The sequence below is a fragment of the Rhinoraja longicauda genome, chromosome 35, assembly GCF_053455715.1.
Source record: "Rhinoraja longicauda isolate Sanriku21f chromosome 35, sRhiLon1.1, whole genome shotgun sequence".
NCBI lineage: Eukaryota > Metazoa > Chordata > Chondrichthyes > Rajiformes > Arhynchobatidae > Rhinoraja > Rhinoraja longicauda.
In genome coordinates, this window is record NC_135987.1 from 20,268,731 (window position 1) to 20,281,796 (window position 13,066).

Here is a 13,066-nt window from a genome sequence, read left to right on the forward strand (position 1 = left end):
TTCGTTTTTAAATTGCATCTAAGCAAAGTTAGCAGTCGCCCTTCGACATTTTTCCCGTTTTCCACACATTTCCCCCACCGCCAGCCAACCTGCAAGTGATTTTGAAGTTCACTTTGCACTTTTACACGGAAGAGAATGTGATAAAACCAACGTAGGGAGGAGGAGGGGGAGGGGTTTAAATTTAAAAAAAAAAAAAGATTGTTGCAGTTTTCCGCTTCCTTGACGTTGCGAATGGGAGTGTCTGGGCTGGGCTGGGCTGTGTAACACACACACACACACGCCTACTGTCGCTGGAGAAGGAGGAAGAGAGGAGGGAGGGAGGGAAGCAGAGAGAGAGAGAGAGAGAGAGAGAGAAGAGAGAGAAAGCACAGAGAGAGAGAGAGAGAGAGGAGGAAGGAAGAGAGAGAAAGCACAGAGAGAGAGAGAGAGAGAGAGAGGAGGAAGGAAGAGAGAGAAAGCACAGAGACAGAAGGGAGAGAGAGAGAAGGGAGAGAGAGAGAAAGAAGGGGGAGGGAGAGAGAGAAAGCACAGAGAGAGAGAGGAGGGAGGGAGGGAGGGAGGGAGAGAGAGAGAGAAGGGAGAGAGAGAAGGACGAGAGAAGAGAAGGACAAGACTTGTGACGGTGCGGATTCTGTGAGCAGGTAGGTCGGGGTGTCTGGCAATTTCCAGTCTGCTTCCTTTCCTTGATGTTTTGTGTGAGGCTCGGTCTGATGGTCTGAGGCTCGGTCTGATGGTCTGAGGCTCGGTCTGATGGTCTGAGGCTCGGTCTGATGGTCTGAGGCTCGGTCTGAGGCTCGGTCTGATGGTCTGAGGCTCGGTCTGATGGTCTGAGGCTCGGTCTGATGGTCTGAGGCTCGGTCTGATGGTCTGAGGCTCGGTCTGATGGTCTGAGGCTCGGTCTGAGGCTCGGTCTGATGGTCTGAGGCTCGGTCTGATGGTCTGAGGCTCGGTCTGATGGTCTGAGGCTCGGTCTGATGGTCTGAGGCTCGGTCTGATGGTCTGAGGCTCGGTCTGATGGTCTGAGGCTCGGCTCGGTCTGATGGTCTGAGGCTCGGTCTGATGGTCTGAGGCTCGGTCTGATAGTCTGAGGCTCGGTCTGATGGTCTGAGGCTCGGTCTGATGGTCTGAGGCTCGGTCTGATGGTCTGATGATCTGATGGTCTGAGGCTCGGTCTGATGGTCTGAGGCTCGGTCTGATGGTCTGAGGCTCGGTCTGATGGTCTGATGGTCTGATCCCCAATTCCCCGCAAGCGACTGTATCCGATTAGCTTCAGCAGCGGGGAGAACATGTAGCAACTGCAGATACTGGTTCAGACCGAAGAAGGACCCAAAAATGTTGGGGTAACTCAACGAGACAGGCAACATCTGTGGAGAACATGGACACAGAGTGTTGGAGTAACTCAGGGTCAGGCAACATCTGTGGAGAACATGGACACAGAGTGTTGGAGTAACTCAGGGTCAGGCAACATCTGTGGAGAACATGAACACAGTGTGCTGGAGTAACTCAGGGTCATGCAACATCTGTGGAGAACATGGACACAGAGTGTTGGAGTAACTCAGGGTCATGCAACATCTGTGGAGAGAAAGAGAAGGGACGGGTAGGGTGTCGGGTCGAGACCCTTCTTCAGAGAGTTGGGTTCTTGGTCCTCCAAGATATTCCAAATGGAGTTTAAACTGGTGGTGGTTAGTTGTCGGTGGATTTAATGAAGGGCGGATTAGACAGGGAACAGGAAGAATGTATTTGTTCCCCTCCCTTGTCAGACTAGCAGATAGAACATGGAGAGAACTTGCAACTGGGTCTCTGAGACTGACTGAGTCTGAAGAAGGGTCTCGACCCCGTTCCTTCTCTCCAGAGATGCCTCCTGTCTTGTTGAGTTGCTCCAGCATCTTGTGTCTTTTTTCGGTGTAAGCCAGCATCTGCAGTTCCCCCTGTATACCCACTCTGTCTGCAGCTTTGCTTCTGTTCTGGTGCAGGCACTGAAACTAACGTGAAACTCGCACCGAGGGAGTGGCCAGAGAGTCAGCTCGGTGTTGTCTTCTCGTGTGTTAGTCTTGGGACACGGATCACACGGATTTGCTTTCCCCATGACTTGAATTCGTGTAGAAAGAACGGACCAAAGACCACTCACTCACTCCTGGTCCCAATTCTAAATTTTCAATCTATTTTTTATTTTTTTGCTGAGAATTTCTTAAATTCTCAATTCTAAACCTAATTCTGGTCAGCCCATGGTTTGATCCAAACCCAAGTAACGAGCAGTGCAGTATTACTGAGACCACCACAGCAATGTTACTCATTTGATGTTTACAGAATAATCTGCCATGTTTTTGTTTTTTTGTAATATCCAGTTCCGGTTCTGTGCTGGAAAGGGTGTGTGGAGAAACACAAAATTCCCAATAGGATACACTGGAATTTAGAAGGATGAGAGGGGATCTTATCGAAACGTATAAGATTATTAAGGGGTTGGACACGTTAGAGGCAGGAAACATGTTCCCAATGTTGGGGAAGTCCAGAACCAGGGGCCACAGTTTAAGAATAAGGGGTAGGTCATTTAGAACTGAGATGAGGAAAAACTTTTTCAGTCAGAGAGTTGTGAATCTGTGGAATTCTCTGCCTCAGAAGGCAGTGGAGGCCAGTTCTCTGAATGCATTCAAGAGAGAGCTACATAGAGCTCTTAAGGATAGCGGAGTCAGGGGGTATGGGGAGAAGGCAGGAACGGGGTACTGATTGAGAATGATCAGCCATGATCACATTGAATGGCTGTGCTGGCTCGATGGGCCGAATGGCCTCCTCCTGCACCTATTGTCTATTGATAGAACATTTTGAGCCAAACTTACATGTGTGTGTTCAGAAGGGTGTCCAGCTGTTAAGCTTTGGATAGAGTGATACAGTGGGGAAACAAGCCCTTCGGCCCAACTTGCCCACACCGACCAACATGTCCAATCTACACTAGTCCCATCTGCCTGCGTTTGGCCCACTTCCCTCTAAACCTGTCCCATCGATTGCGCCTGTTACCAGCCACAACTAACCTCCCCCCCCCCCACCCCCGCGCGCCAGTTCCCCCCTTGTTCTTACACCCCTCCCTCACGGCGGTGCCCCCAATCAGGTACAGCACAGGTACAGGCCCTTTGGCCCACAATGTCTGTACTGAGCACAATGTCAAGTTAAACTAATCCCCTCTGCCTGTACGTCTAGAGTCAAGAGTGTTTTATTGTCAAACAAACAAACAGAGAGTTTTCGTGTATAGATGTCCCAGATAGAACAATGAAATTCTTACTTGCAGCAGCACAACAGAATATGTAAACATAGTGCACTGTAAACTATATAATAAACGAGAAAAAACTTCAGTGTGTGTGTGTGTGTATATATACACATACTCACATATGCATATATATATACACACACACACACATGCACACATACATATAAAAACAAATGATAACAGTGCAATACTAACAATAATAATCAATGTAGTTCAGAGCCCATTTAGAGGTTGTAGTGTTCATAGCCTGATGAATGTGGTGAAGGAACTGCTCCTGAACCTGGACGTGACAGTTTACAGAGCGGCACGGTGGCGCAGCGGTAGAGTTGCTGCCTTACAGCGAATGCAGCGCCGGAGACTCAGGTTCGATCCTGACTACGGGCGCCGTCTGTACGGAGTTTGTACGTTCTCCCCGTGACCTGCGTGGGTTTTCTCCGAGATCTTCGGTTTCCTCCCACACTCCAAAGACGTACAGGTATGTAGGTTAATTGACTGGGTAAATGTAAAAATTGTCCCTAGTGTGTGTAGGATAGTGTTAATGTGCGGGGATCGCTGGGCGGCGCGGACCCGGTGGGCCGAAGGGCCTGTTTCCGCGCTGTATCTCTAAATCTTAAAAAAATAGACTTCTGTATCTTCTTCCCAAAGGCAGGGGTGAAATGAGAGCGTGGCCAGGCTGGTGTGGGTCTCTGATGATGTTGGCTGCCTTTTTGATCTATACCCTACGTTCCCAACTTATTCATGTACCTCTCTAAAAGCCTCATAAAGCCATGATCATATCTGCCTCCACCAGCTTCATGATCATGGCCAGGTGATCCTCCAGGAGGCCTCCACCAGCAGCCCAGGCAGCATGTTCCAAGCACCCACCACTCTGTGTTTAAAAAAAAACCTTGCCCTGCACATCTCTTCTAAACGTTGCCCTGTCGTCTCATGTTAAAGTCACACTCCCTACTCTTTGCCATTTCTATCCTGGGAGAAAGGTTCTGACTGTCTACCCTATCCACGCCTCTCATAATCGTTCCTACTTCTATCCAGTCTCCCCTCAGACCCTGATGCTCCAGAGAAAACAATCTGATTTGTCCAAACTCTCCTTGTAGCTAATCCCCTCCAATGCGGGCAGTATTCCAGTAAAGCTCTTAGTTTATAGTTTAACTTAGAGATACAGTGTAGAATCAGGCCCTTCGGCCCACCAAGCCCACGTCGACCAGCCTGTACACCAGCACCAATCTATACATTTGGGACAATTTCCAATTTTGCCGAAGCCAATTAATATACTAATCTGCACAGCTTTGGAGTGTGGGAGGAAATCGGAGCACCCTGGGAAAACGTATGTGGTCACGTATAGGGGAGAACGTACAAACTCCATACAGACAGCAACCGTTGCCAGGATCAAATCCAGGTCTCTAGTGCTGTGAGGCAGGGACTTTACTGCTGAGCCAATATGCCGCCTGTTGTTAAATATTATTTTTAAACATTGTTTTAATCAGGTTGTACAAAAGTATGGTTTAAATACAAAAAAGACATGGTTGACACAGGAAACCTCGTTTCTATTCTATTATCAGAATTTTTAATTATGAGCAAATGTCATTTTCTTGAGCGAATGATCGGGAATTGCACTCGTAAACCGTTGTTGGCCTTGCCAAGTGCTGTCCTGATCCATTGCTGATGAAGGAACATTGAAATATGCTGAAGTTGGACACAGAATGCTGGAGTTACTCAACGGGTCAGGCAGCATCTCTGGAGTAGGAGTGGGTGACATTTGGGGTGGAGACCCTTCTTCGTACGTGCCTGTGGCTCGAATGTTGTGTGAATGGGGGGCACCGATTGGCCTTGGTGATGGAGGTCAATGGCCTGGGAGAGGAAGCTCTTGGCGTAAACCATGCTTAGGGGCATCCTGTCGATGCTGCAATGTGGGATCTCTGGAGGTAGAGGGAATGGTTGGGTTAATGGGCAGGGTACCAAAGGAACAGGTTCCAACATCTCCTAAGGTCTTGGACTTCTAGAGTTGGGTTGGATGTGACGTGTGGAGAATGACCCATCACACTCTGGATGAGTTCTGCGGATGGTGGAAGGGTTTGTTTTCGGGGCCCTGGTCACTCCCCTTCGGATACTCAGCCTCTCCGTGTGTTGAAAGACTGGAGCGACTGGGCTTGTATACGCTGGAATTTAGAAGGATGAGAGGGGATCTTATTGAAACATATAAGATTATTAAGGGATTGGACACGTTAGAGGCAGGAAACATGTTCCCAATGTTGGGGGAGTCCAGAACCAGAGGCCACAGTTTAAGAATAAGGGGTAGGCCATTTAGAACGGAGATGAGGAAAATCTTTTTCAGTCAGAGAGTTGTAAATCTGTGGAATTCTCTGCCTCAAAGGGCAGTGGAGGCCAATTCTCTGAATGCTTTCAAGAAAGAGTTAGATAGAGCTCTTAATGATAGCGGAGTCAGGGGGTATGGGGAGAAGGCAGGAACGGGGTACTGATTGTGAATGATCAGCCATGATCACATTGAATGGCGGTGCTGGCTCGAAGGGCCAAATGGCCTACTCCTGCATCTATTGTCTATTGTCCAATGGAAATGGGAAATGCTAGAAGCACCCAACAAAGTCAGGCAGCATCTGCGGAAAGAGAAATGGTTAACATTTCCAGCTGAGGACCATTGATCAGTGCCTGTGGTCTGCTTTGTCCGTGACTGTTTTGCCAGAATTTTGGTTTGGAGCATCCAGATAGATTTTCAGTAATTGGAGTATTTCATGCAGCATTTTCGGAGGGCAGGTTGGAACTGGTGATGTTCACTGCAAGCTCTCCTGCGTACTGGTTCAGAGCCAAGCAGAAATCAATAGATCTTTGCTCTAGGCACCAGTTGCCTGATGGGGAACCTGCCATGTTTTAGATTGCAGAACAGTACAGCACAGGAACAGGCCCTTCGGCCCACAATATCCACACTGACCACCATGTCAAGTGAAACTAATCTCCTATGATCCATATTCCTTTATTCCCTGCACATCCATGTACTAGATCGAAAAGCCTCTTCACTATTGTATCAGCCTCCTCCACCCCCTTTGGCAACATGTTTCGGACACCCACCACCCTCTGTGTCAGAAACTTGCCTTGGACACCCCCTTTAAACAAGTCAAGTCAAGTCAAGTCAATTTTATTTGTATAGCACATTTAAAAACAACCCACGTTGACCAAAGTGCTGTACATCTGATTAGGTACTAAGGAAAAAAAATGAAACATGCAGTAGCACGCAAACAGTTCACAGCGCCTCCTCAATGAGCCTCAAGCGCTAGGGAGTAGAAATAGGTTTTGAGCCTGGACTTAAAGGAGTCGATGGAGGGGGCAGTTCTGATGGGGAGAGGGATGCTGTTCCACAGTCTAGGAGCTGCAACCGCAAAAGCGCGGTCACCCCTGAGCTTAAGCCTAGACCGCGGGATAGTGAGTAGCCCCAAGTCGGCCGACCTGAGGGACCTGGAGTTAGAGAGGGGAGTTAGAAGATTTTTGATGTAGGGGGGGGAATGTCCATTTAGGGCTTTATACGTGAATAGGAGGAGCCTCTCACCTTAAGGCTGTGCTCTCTCGTCTTTTATGTTTTCACCTGAGGAAGAAGGTTCACACTCTCTTCTCTATCTATGCATCTCAGAATTTGTACGTACTTCTATGAGGTCTCCCCTCGATCTCTGATGCTCCAGAGGAACCAAGCCAAGTTTGCACAACCTCTACTTCTAGCTAATACCCTCTATTCCACGCAGCATTCTGGTGAGCCTCTTCTGCACATTCTCCAAAGCCTCCACATCCTGCCTGTAACGGGGGGACTAAAACTGCACGCTCCAAATGCAGCCAGGCCAACGTTTTATAAACCTACGACAAGATGAAAGTTGGGACACGGAGTCTGAACTCGCATGGGGTAAGAACACCATGTAAGGACCAGATGGGCTGAATGGCCTGTTTTCTGCAGTCCAAATAAACAATGGAATGTTGGCCTTCATAACAAGAGGAGCTGAGTATAGGAGCAAAGAGGTCCTTCTGCAGTTGTACAGGGCCCTAGTGAGACCGCACCTGGAGTACTGTGTGCAGTTTTGGTCTCCAAATTTGAGGAAGGATATTCTTGCTATTGAGGGCGTGCAGCGTAAGTTTACTAGGTTAATTCCCGGAATGGCGGGACTGTCATATGTTGAAAGACTGGAGCGACTGGGCTTGTATGCGCTGGAATCATTGCAATATTGTCTATTGTCTATCAGCCCTGTGCTGGTGATAGGGTGACATTTGTCTCTCGAGCCAACATTAACAGGTAGAAACAAGAGACTACAGACACTGTGACCTTGAGCAAAAATCAAATTGCTGGAGGAACACAGGGTGTGCAGTAGCATCTACGGAGAGAAATAAACATGATGATTTGGGTCAGGACCCTACTCCAAACGCAGCAATATTTTTCCCTTGAGCTTAGTGTATTTCCACATTCCGAGATTGCTTGGAGGGTGGAGGGAATGAGCTGCCAGAGGAAGTAGATGAGGCAGGTACTGTAACAACATGCCTACTTGGACAGGTACATGGATAGGAAAGGACTAGAGGAATGCGGGCAAAACGTGGAGAAGAAGTGTCCGGTCCTCAAACGTCACCTATCCATGTTCCCCAGAGACGCTGCCTGACCCGCTGAGTTACTCCAGCACTCTGTGAAACGTCACCTATCCATGTTCTCCAGAGATGCTGCCTGACCTGCTGAGTTACTCCAGCACTCTGTGAAACGTCACCTATCCATGTTCTCCATTGAGAATGATCAGCCATGATCACATTGAATGGCGGTGCTGGCTCAAAGGGCCGAGTGGCCTCCTCCTGCACCTATTGCCCAGAGATGCTGCCTGACCCGCTGAGTTCCTCCAGCACTTTGTGTCCTTTTATCTAAACCATCATCTGCAGTTCCTTGTTTCTGCGGAGTAGCTTAGATGGAAGAGTCGGGCCGAAGGGCCTGATTCTGGGCTGAATGACTTGACTGTTTGTATCTTGAGCACGTCTTACACCGTTTCTGCCACCGATGACCCTTTCCTTTGAAGTTTTTTTATTTTCGCAGAGAGCTAGTAGGAAGTTTCAAACCTCGTGATATATAATTTACTTTATGACTTCCTGTTAATTACAAGTGTTAGACTTTGTGTGTGTATGTGTGTGGAGTGCAGTCTGTTGCAACACGCCCAGGGTTGGTCTGAACACTCTGAGAGGGTTCTTGCTCCGAGCAGTCATATTTTCCTTTTTGCCGATGATTTTTTATTTGCATAACAGCCTGAAAAAATACGTCGAACTATAACAGCTCGTTTGTTGCCCTGGAATGCAACACCAGACCCAGTTAAAGACCCTGCATCCCAGCTAAAGTTCCTCATACTAAACAAAGCAGTTTTAAAGTTAGATCGCTGTTGTAATGTTGGGAAATAGCAACTATTTTCCAACATTGCAAGATTTCCTTGCAGAGCAATGCTTAAGTTGAGTTTTAGTTTAGTTTAGCGATACACTGGAATTTAGGCTTGTATACACTGGAATTTAGAAGGATGAGAGGGGATCTTATCGAAACGTATAAGATTATTAAGGGGTTGGACACGTTAGAGGCAGGAAACATGTTCCCAATGTTGGGGGAGTCCAGAACAAGGGGCCACAGTTTAAGAATAAGGGGTAGGCCATTTAGAACTGAGATGAGGAAAAACCTTTTCAGTCAGAGAGTTGTGAATCTGTGGAATTCTCTGCCTCAGAAGGAAGTGGAGGCCAATTCTCTGAATGCATTCAAGAGAGAGCTAGATAGAGCTCTTAAGGATAGCGGAGTCAGGGGGTATGGGGAGAAGGCAGGAACGGGGTACTGATTGAGAATGATCAGCCATGATCACATTGAATGGCGGTGCTGGCTCAAAGGGCCGAATGGCCTCCTCCTGCATCTATTGTCTATTGATACATCACGGAAACAGGTCCTTCGGCCCATCGAGTCCGTGCCAACCTGCTATCACCGTGTGCACTAGCTCTACCCTGCACACTCGAGTTAATTTACAATTTTTACTGAAGCCAATTTCTATAAACCTGCACGTTTTTGGAGTGTGGGATGAAACCGGTGCGCCTGGAGAAAACCACACGGTCACAGGGAGAATGTACAAACTCCGTTCAGACAGTACCCGAGGTCAGGATCAAACCCGGGTCTCTGGCACTGTGAGGCAGCAACTTTACTGCTGTGTCATTGTACCGCCCTATCTTTTGCGAAGTTCCTCATAACAAATGAAGCAGTTTTAAAGTATTGACAGTTTAAGAATAAGGGGTAGGCCATTTAGAACGGAGATGAGGAAAAACTTTTTCAGTCAGAGAGTTGTGAATCTGGAATTCTCTGCCTCAGAAGGCAGTGGAGGCCAATTCTCTGAATGCATTCAAGAGAGAGCTAGATAGAGCTCTTAAGGATAGCGGCGTCAGGGGGTATGGGGAGAAGGCAGGAACGGGGTACTGATTGAGAATGATCAGCCATGATCACATTGAATGGTGGTGCTGGCTCGAAGGGCCAAATGGCCTACTCCTGCACCTATTGTCTATTGTTATAATATTGGAGAATACCAGCCATATTCAACATCTCAGGTTTCCATACGGAGGAATGCTTAACATGACGAAATAACTTGTTTTAAGAAATATTGTGTGCAACTGGTAGTGTTGCTGCTTCACAGCACCAAGAGACCACGGTTCGATCCTGACCTTGGGTGCTGTCTGTGTGGAGTTTGCACGTCCTCCACGTGGCCTGTGCGGGCTTTCTCCGGGTGCTCCGGTTTCTTCCCACTTCCCAAAGATTTGCCGGTTCGTGGGTTAATTGGCCCTCTGTAAATTGGCGCTGATGTGTATGGAGTGGATGAGAAAGTGGGATAACGTGGAACTAGTGTGAACAAGTGATCGATGGTCGACGTGGACTCATTGGTCCAAAGACCTGTTTATCATGCAGTGTCTTCTATCAATAAACTAAATTCTTGTGAAGAATGAATGCTTACGTAGGAGTCCAGAGAGACTGGCCATGCCACCCTCAGAGTTGAATGCTACTGGGTCTCTGATATTCCAGTGATTAGGGGCAGCGCAGCGGTAGAGTTGCTGCCTTACAGCGAATGCAGCGCCTGAGACTCAGGTTCGATCCTGACTATGGGCGCCGTCTGTACGGAGTTTGTACGTTCTCCCCGTGACCTGCGTGGGTTTTCTCCGAGATCTTCCATTTCCATTTCCGGTGCTGGCTCGAAGGGCTGAATGGCCTACTCCTGCACCTATTGTCTATTGTCTATTGTCCAAAGACGTACAGGTATGTAGGTTAATTGACTGGGTAAATGTAAAAAGTTGTCCCTAGTGTGTGTAGGATAGTGTTAATGTGCGGGGGTCGCTGGGCGGCGCGGACTCGGTGGGCCGAAGGGCCTGTTTCCGTGCTGTATCTCTAAATCTAAATCTAAAAAATGACTGCACAAAAAAACCAGTTATGTAGATGCCACGTCTACATATCAAATTCGTAAAGGACTGGCGAGGCTAGATGCAGGAAAAATGTTCCCATTGTTGGCGGAGTCCAGAACCAGGGGTCACAGTTTAAGAATAAGGGGTAGGCCATTTAGGACTGAGATGAGAAAAAACTTCTTCACCCAGAGACTTGTGAATCTGTGGAATTCTCTGCCACAGAAGGCAGTGGAGGCCAATTCACTGGATGTTTTCAAGACAGAGTTAGATATAACTCTTAGGGCTAACGGAATCAAGGCATATGGGGAGAAAGCAGGAACGGGGTACTGATTTTAGATGATCAGCCATGATCATATTGAATGGCGGAGCTGGCTTGATGGGCCGAATGACTTCCTTCTGCACCTTTTTTCTATGTTTATTCAAGTGCTTTATCATCGATCTTCTCATGCTCGCTCTGTAGAAATCTATGAGGAAGTTAATATCAGATGCAAATATTGGCTTTCATGTGACCTATTCTGGTGATGTTACTGGGAGTTTTGCCAATAATACTGTTTTTAAAAGACATGGAAATAAAGTTAAATGGAAAAGGCTTTGAGTTTATTTCTAGCATGTACTCCACCGAATGCTTTCACTTCTCTAAGATGGTAGCTGGCTCTTTCATAAGTTTGAGGAGCAGAATTAGGCCATTCGTCCCTTCAAGTCTACTTGAACAGTAAGAATAGTCGGCTACACTGAGGTGGTATGCAAAGCTCGGGAAATTAAAGCGCGATTTTACACCGAGTTCTCCACAATGTCCTGTGCAATATTTATCTCCCAAACAATAGCATTAAGTCAGAGCATCCGGTGATTTTCACATGGACCAAAATGGAGTTGGCTTGTGCATGACATGGCACTGAATTCCCGACATGATATCGGCCACACTATCAAGAGTCAAGAGAGTTTTATTGGCGTGTGTCCCAGATAGAACAATGACATTCTTACTTGCAGCAGCACAACAGAACATGTAAACATGGTACACTGTAAACGATATGATAAACAAGAGAGATAAAAAAGTTAATCCAGCACTTTGTGTTCTTTTCTGGATTTTCGATCATGGTTTATGGGTGGATGGGATCTGGAAACAGAAGAGATACGGTCAAAGGGAACCTCTTTGGCGTTTTCTGACATTTAAGCACTTTACTTCCATAAGGTCAAATTGTGTTGAAGAGAGATGAACAAATATTTGCCTCCCCGTGCACAGTTCCTGTGTTTTGTCAGCAGCCATCGTTTCCTGAAGCTTGTGTTGTTTTGGGCCTAAGCAATGTTGGCCTGTGCTTATTGTCAGGATCATGCCTTTGTTCAAAGAAACAGCCTGCATGAATTGGACTCGAGGATATGTGCGTATTTATTAGGGTTGCCAACTGTCCCGTATTAGCCGGGACATCCCGTATTTTGGGCTAAACTGGTTTGTCCCGTACGGGACCGCCCTTGCCCCGTATTAGGCCCGCGGGCCGCTGTAGGCCGGGACAGTGTAGGCTAACGGAGTGTGTTCGGGGAGCGGGGCCGAGTGTGTTCGCCTAACGGAAGTTGCGTAGCAATCGGCCCCGCTCCCCGAACACACTCCGTTAACCTGCACTGCCCCGGCCTACAGCGGCAGGCTGTACAATGGCGGCCGCCATTGATGGAGCGGGAGCACGTGGCCGCTGGCTGGGTGAGGTCACGTGGGACGCGAGGCAGAGACGTCACCTTGTCCCGTATTTGGGAGTGAGATAGTTGGCAATCCTAGTATTTATACACCTCTGTTATTTTGGCAACAAACCTGGAGTATAATGAGTTGCCTGTGTAAATACCAGTTGTTACTTCTACATTTATTACCATGTAGCTTGACTATTCGCCAACCCCTTCTCCTTTCAGAGAAAGCCTGCCCGTCATTGTAACTGTGTAGGAAGGAACTGCAGACGCTGGTTCACACCGAGGATATAACCAAATGCTGGAGTAAGTCAGCGGTCCAGGCAGCATCTCCGGTTAGAAGGAATGGGTGACGATTTGGGTCAACTCCCTTCTTGAGAAGCATCTCGACCCGAAACACCACCCCTCCCTTGTATCCAGAGATGCTGCCCGTCCCACTGAGTAATTGGAACTCTTCCCCAGATCATCCACCTGAAACATTAATCCTGTTTAAACCACCAGTCTCTCCCCGTGACCGCGTGGGTATTCTCCGGGTGTACCGGTTTCCTCCCACGCTCCAAAGACGTGTTGGTTTGTAGATTAATTGGCTTCTGTAAAAATTGTCCCTTGTGCGTAGGATAGTGCTAGTGCTAGTGATGGTCGCCACGGACTCGGTGGGCCGAAGGGCCTGTTTCCACTCTGTATCTCTAAACTAAACTAAACTAAACT

At 47.8% G+C, this 13,066-nt stretch overlaps 1 protein-coding gene across 2 annotated transcripts in view; it reads left to right on the forward strand.

Moving 5' to 3' along the window:
* The first annotated feature begins 319 nt into the window (after positions 1-319).
* The window catches only part of LOC144609913 (annexin A4-like), a 55,086-nt gene continuing 42,339 nt past the window's right edge, over positions 320-13,066 (forward strand). For both annotated transcript variants that reach the window (XM_078428312.1, XM_078428313.1), the window contains exon 1: positions 320-641. The gene's annotated coding sequence lies outside the window, so the exon portion shown is untranslated. The remainder of the gene's footprint in view (positions 642-13,066) is intronic.